Below are 6,000 nucleotides of genomic sequence, written 5' to 3' on the forward strand. Positions count from 1 at the left end.
AATTAAAGACACGTAGGCCAGTATCTAACCAACATCACATTAATTGTCTTTATCTAGAGAAGTTAGTTAGTATAGAGAAGAAGAACCAAATTAAAAGAGAGGAATGCCACCCAAATTCAGCGGACAACCAAACATTAAAAGTTTTCAACACAATCGATTCTCTCTCATCATCAAAACCTGATCTTTTCTATCTTTTTGTTTTTCTCAAAAGGTCTCCGGCCGGAGAGGACCTGAGTGGTGGTGTTCATTGCCTAAGGAAATTAAGAAGAGTGCATTTGTGTGTCTATATACATAATTAATTATTGTTATATATATATATCTATTAATCAATCAAAATGGGCGGCGGTCTCAACGACAGCAAGCATCAGTGGATAGTATCCTACGCGAGCAAGGATCAGTGGATAGTATCCTACACAATAGAAAAGCTGGAGGTATGTTACAAGAAAAACATAACTGGAAGCAGAGGGTTGTGGCGGGCTGAAAACGCATTGGTGAATACTCTTCCTCAATTCGTCCTCCAACTATTCCTCATCATTCTTGTCATTCGCATAATTGCGTTTGTGCTAAAGCCTTTGCGCCAACCTCGTATAGTGGCTGAGATTCTCGTAAGTGCATGCATACGTACGTACAGCTAGCATACATATATGTTATATATTGTTATAACCTGATGATGATCATGATTGAATATTAATTTGTTTTAATACGTAGGGTGGTGTGATCCTTGGGTCATCTGCATTGGGAGCCACACCATTGTTTCGTTCCCATGTGTTCCCGTTAAGGAGCGTTGTGCCATTAGACACTGTGGCAAACTTGAGCGTGGTTTACTACATGTTCCTAGTGGGCCTAGAGACGGACATTAGCATAATACTACGCGCTGGGAAGAAGGCCTACACCGTGGCACTCGCCGGTATTCTATTTTCATTGCCTACTGGCTACGCCTTGTTTCACCATCTTCGACCTAAGCCAAGCATCCCAGGGGGTGATCTCTTCTGGGCAACCGCTCTCGCTTGCACAAACTTCCAAGAGCTGGCTCGAATCCTTGCAGATGCGAAGCTTCTTCGGTCCAAGATGGGAAGGACGGCGTTGACTTCATCCCTCATCACCGACTTGTCGTGTTGGGTTCTTCTGGTGCTGGTACAGGCAGTGCTTGAGAAGGGAAGGTATATTGCACTCGCCTCCACCATCGGCTTCACCCTTTTCCTTTTGTTTGCAGTGCGTCCAGGCCTCAAATGGGTGATTCACCGGATATCCAAAGAAGACAACGTGCACAATGAGTTCCACGTGTGCTGGGTTCTGACAGGTGTTATCCTATGTGGATTCATTTCGGACGCTTGCGGCGCACACTCCATTTCAGGGGCTTTCATGCTGGGAGTTATCATGCCTAAAGGGGAGCTTAAAGATACGCTAATTGAGAGGGTGGAAGACTTTGTGTCCGGCTTCATGATGCCCCTCTTCTATGTAGTTGTTGGGTTCAGAACTAATTTTCAAGAGATCGTCTATGGCATCAGTTTCGGACACGCCTTGCTAATAATAGGCTTAGCTTGCGCACCTAAGATTTTGAGCACTTGCCTCGTTTCTTTCTTCTTCAAAATCTCACCTCCTGACGCTCTGGCTCTTGGACTACTTATGTCCACCAAAGGTTTATTGTCTTTCATTGTTCTTAACTCGGGACGGACTAGAAAGGTACGTGGTTAATTACCTTAATTATATACACGCGCCTACTATTATTTATTTATTTCAAAAATTACATTTCGGATTGATATCTCTTAGAATTTTCTTTAAATTTGAGATTTTTAAATTCATAAATTTTACCCGTTCATCTTATCTAAGCGTCTAAAATAAGTAATGTTACTGCAGTCTTTGGACGCCCAAACGTTTACAATGATGGTGGTGGCATTTTGGCTGATGACAGTTGTGATAGGCCCTATCCTTGCATTCACTTACAAGCGCACAAGGCATGGTAGGCAATATTACAAGCGCAGGAACATACAAAGCGCAAAGCAAGACACCGATTTTCAAATCCTGGCATGCCTTCATTCCATTCGTAATGTATCCGGAATCATCACCCTCCTCCAGGCTTCCATTGCTACTCAACTAATATCCCCTCTTTCTATCTTCGTCGTCCACCTAGTTGAACTCACCGGCCGCGCTTCATCCATGCTCATTGTGCACGACACCTACGACAAGTCTTCTTCAGACAAGAAGCCTACTACTGTTACTCGCACAAGAACCCATTCCGAGAACGTTTTGGGTCCCTTTGAAAGCTTGGAAAGCAAAGCCAATGGCGTCTTCGTCCACCCTCTCACCGCCATGTCCGCTTATGACTCTATGCACGAAGACATTTGCAGCCTTGCGGAGGACAAGCGTGTCCTCCTCATTATCCTTCCCTTCCACAAACAACCCACCATCGACGGCGGAATGGAGGATTCCAACCCTGCTCTTAGAGGAGTCAACCAACACGTGTTGGCAAATGCACCGTGCTCAGTTGCTATCTTTGTGGACCGTGGACTCAGCACGTCGTCGTCGTCGGCCAGCAAAGATTCCACCCATGGTAATATTTAATTAATTACTATTTCTCCCAAAAATTTGAGCTGATAAAAATACTTAAATTGAAATAATAATATTTAATAATTTAATTAATACTTTAACAGGTAACATTGGACAATGCTTTGCCATGCTCTTCATTGGCGGCCCGGATGACCGCGAGGCATTAGCTTATGCGTGGAGGTTGTCGGGGAACCCAACAGTGAGGTTAGACGTAGTGCGGTTTGTTGTGGGTGATGAGCAATTGAACCCAACAAATCAAAACGACCAAGGAGAAGACGACGATAAGGAAGAGATTTTAGCAAGCCCAAAGAAGAGTGACAAAGAAAAGCAGTGGGACGATGAGTACATAGCGGAGTTTAGGCAAAGTTGGAGTAGCAACCCTTGTATTACATATTTGGAGAGGGTGGCGAATAATGGGGAAGAAACTCTGAAAACGATACATAATTTAAATAATGAATACGATCTATACATAATAGGAAGAAGGGAAGGAATGGTGTCACCATTGACATCAGGTTTGACGGAGTGGAGTGACTTACCAGAGCTTGGAGCTTTAGGGGACTCATTGGTGTCTTCCAGCTTTTCATCAAATGTATCGGTCCTCATAGTGCAGCAACATGGTGGTGGTGGGAGTACTAGTCGTGGCGGTGGCAGTGGTAGTGGTGGAGGAGGAGGTCAGGAAACGGGGAATGCTGAACATGAGCACGCTGCAGGTCATCTTAAGGTGCAATTTGGGCACATGACATGGCAGCCACCGTTGAAGGGTAACGCTGATAAGCAACCCTTTGTGAATCCTGCACGTGGCAATTATCATGAGGATGACAGTGATTTTTGACTTTCAATGTTATTAATTTATTGCACATATTTTATAACATTTTAAGTAATTTTCAATGTTATTTGTTGCACGCATAATGTTAATTAGTTTTATGTGATTATTGAAAATGTAGATCATTGGAAAAGAAATGTTTGTTTGCCATGCATATAATAGAAGAGGCTTGTGGTTATTTTTCAGTTTTAATTAGATTCTAATTGTTATTAATTTGAAGACTCTATGACATACGTTTGGTGACAATGGAAGGTGAATATATATATATATATATATATATATATATATATATATATATATTTCACTTTTCTCACAACCTATTTGTTTATTTGACCTTTCTTCTTATGATACTTCTTAACCCTGTCTTATGCAAAAATAAAATGGTATGGAAAGTAGGAGTAATGCTATGGACATGTTTGGGATTGCGATTTTGCAAGAATAATCTGCGTTTTCAAAATATATCGCAAAACGTAAGGCGTTTGACATTGCGATTTAAAAAACATTTGTTCTAAAATAGGGAAAAAGAAGAAGAAAGAAGCTGCGATTTTTATACGCAGGCTATGGGGTGCTTATTTTGAAAAAAAAAAAAAAAAAAAAAAAAAAAAAAAAAAAAACTTTTTAACATGTTTTATTAAACACTTTTGCGACTTTAAAAAGTAGCGATTTCGAAAACACAATTTTTAAAATCGTACTTATTGAAACTGCAATTCCAAACGGACCATAAATACTCTACTCTTATTTTATTGGAGTTAATTTAGTAGTGTCCATCGGCCATTAATCAACAATTGTTAATTTGTTGCTAGGGTTTCATCTCTAGTAGCCGTCGGAGGGGGAGAACCTTTGTTCTCCCCCTCCAGCCCTCCTCCCCTCTCCCTCTTCTGCCTCCCCCCTCCTCTCGCATCGCCCTCTTTAGCTTAGTGAGCTAGCCTATTTACCTGATGCCCCTAGCTCTTTGGGCGATTTTTTTTCCTTTCCCTTCCTTTTCACCTCTTCCCCCTCTTTTGGTCCCTAGTTGTTTTTGTTTCTTTCTGTATTTGCTTTTGTTGTTTTTTCTGCTTGTTTAGGTACACTTTGTGGGTGATGCTCTTGGGGTTTCACTCAAACTTCTCCCTTCATTTGAGTGCACTGCCGATCTTCTCCGCGTGCTTCGCCACCCACTGTCCTCTGCTGGACCTTTTCTCGCGCCTCCGCCGCGATGAGCTTCCAACACCCCTTCCGTTTTCGGTTTTCAGTTTTCGGCAAGCGCGAGATCGGCTCTTCTTTCCAGCTGCTGTCATCCTCTAGGTGTGCTTTTTATGTTGTTTATTTTCTTGTAGTTTTGTCTGGCTTTCATTTTTTTTGTTCTTTCTGTCTTATTTTGTTTCCCTGTAATCGTTTTTGTTTTTGGTTGTACTAGTGCTCGGTCCTCTCTCCCTATCTGCTCACCTGATGCCCTTCCGGTTTGTTGCTTTAGTCTAAACCTTTGGGTTGTAGATGTGAATGTTATCTTAGCTTTCAGGTTGAGGAGGATGAGCTTTGGTTTGGGGTTCTCTACCCTCAGTGTCGAGGAATAAAAGCTACCTATGCATGGGTTTGAGTCTGTTTGGTGCAGATCTGCTATATAATTTGAAAAAATTCACTACAAAAATCAAGGACTTTATTGACGTGGCAAACAGTAACTCATGTTTGCCACGTCAATAATTTTTGACGTGGCTAAATAAACACGTCAATAAAGTGTTTATTAACGTGACGGATTTCAATTTTTGACGTGTCATAGTGGCACGTCAAAAATTATTGATGTGTCTAAATGCCACGTCAATAATTATTGACGTGTGTAAAAGCCACATCAATAATTTATTGACGTCCAGAAAAGGCACATCAAAATTTTTTGACATGCCATTATTCCACACGTCAATAATTATAATTAATTATAATTATTATCATGCATATTGTATAATTAATTATACAATATGTATTAAAAAAAATTAGGTAGTAAATTAATTTTAATTGGTATATACGTATTGTATACCAATTAATATTATCATGCATGCATATATAAATCAAACATTTCATTAATATTAATATGAAATGAAATGATAGCCATATTAATATGATATGATATTATCATGCATAAATCATTTTAGTAATATTATGGCATAAATCATTCTAGTAATATTAATATGATAGCCATATTAATTTTAAAAAAAATAGAATACACATAATACATTTATTTTATAAGACCCGCAAACCCCACATGAACTCGGCCAACACAAAATATGTGTTCGGCGCGTCCTTCACTTATCTCAATTGTTCATTGATCCTACGGTGAAAATGCTTGGAAGCTCGATCTGATTCTCAGTGAGTGGATTATTGAGCCCTCACGAAAAAAATGGATTTTATTATTTGTACATCTAGAATATTGATTTATTTCTTATCTAATTAATTTTAAGTATATTGTATTTATAATGTGTTACATAAGAGAAAAACGTGCCATATGTGGCACGTCAAGAAGTTCTTGACGTGTCCTATGTTGACATGTCAAGAATGGTCCTCGGGAAGGCGCGAATCCAGCTAGCTGGGTTCTCATTTTCTTCTTTCCTTTTCCCTCCCTCTTTTTCTTTCTCCCCTGTGCGCGCCACAGCCCTCCCCTT

At 40.2% G+C, this 6,000-nt stretch overlaps 1 pseudogene; it reads left to right on the forward strand.

Moving 5' to 3' along the window:
• The first annotated feature begins 828 nt into the window (after positions 1 to 828).
• LOC132173810 (cation/H(+) antiporter 15 pseudogene) lies at positions 829 to 3,379 on the forward strand (annotated as a pseudogene).
• Positions 3,380 to 6,000: the final 2,621 nt, after the last annotated feature.

Source organism: Corylus avellana, chromosome 2 (assembly GCF_965113065.1).
Source record: "Corylus avellana chromosome 2, dhCorAvel1.hap1.2, whole genome shotgun sequence".
Taxonomy (NCBI): domain Eukaryota; kingdom Viridiplantae; phylum Streptophyta; class Magnoliopsida; order Fagales; family Betulaceae; genus Corylus; species Corylus avellana.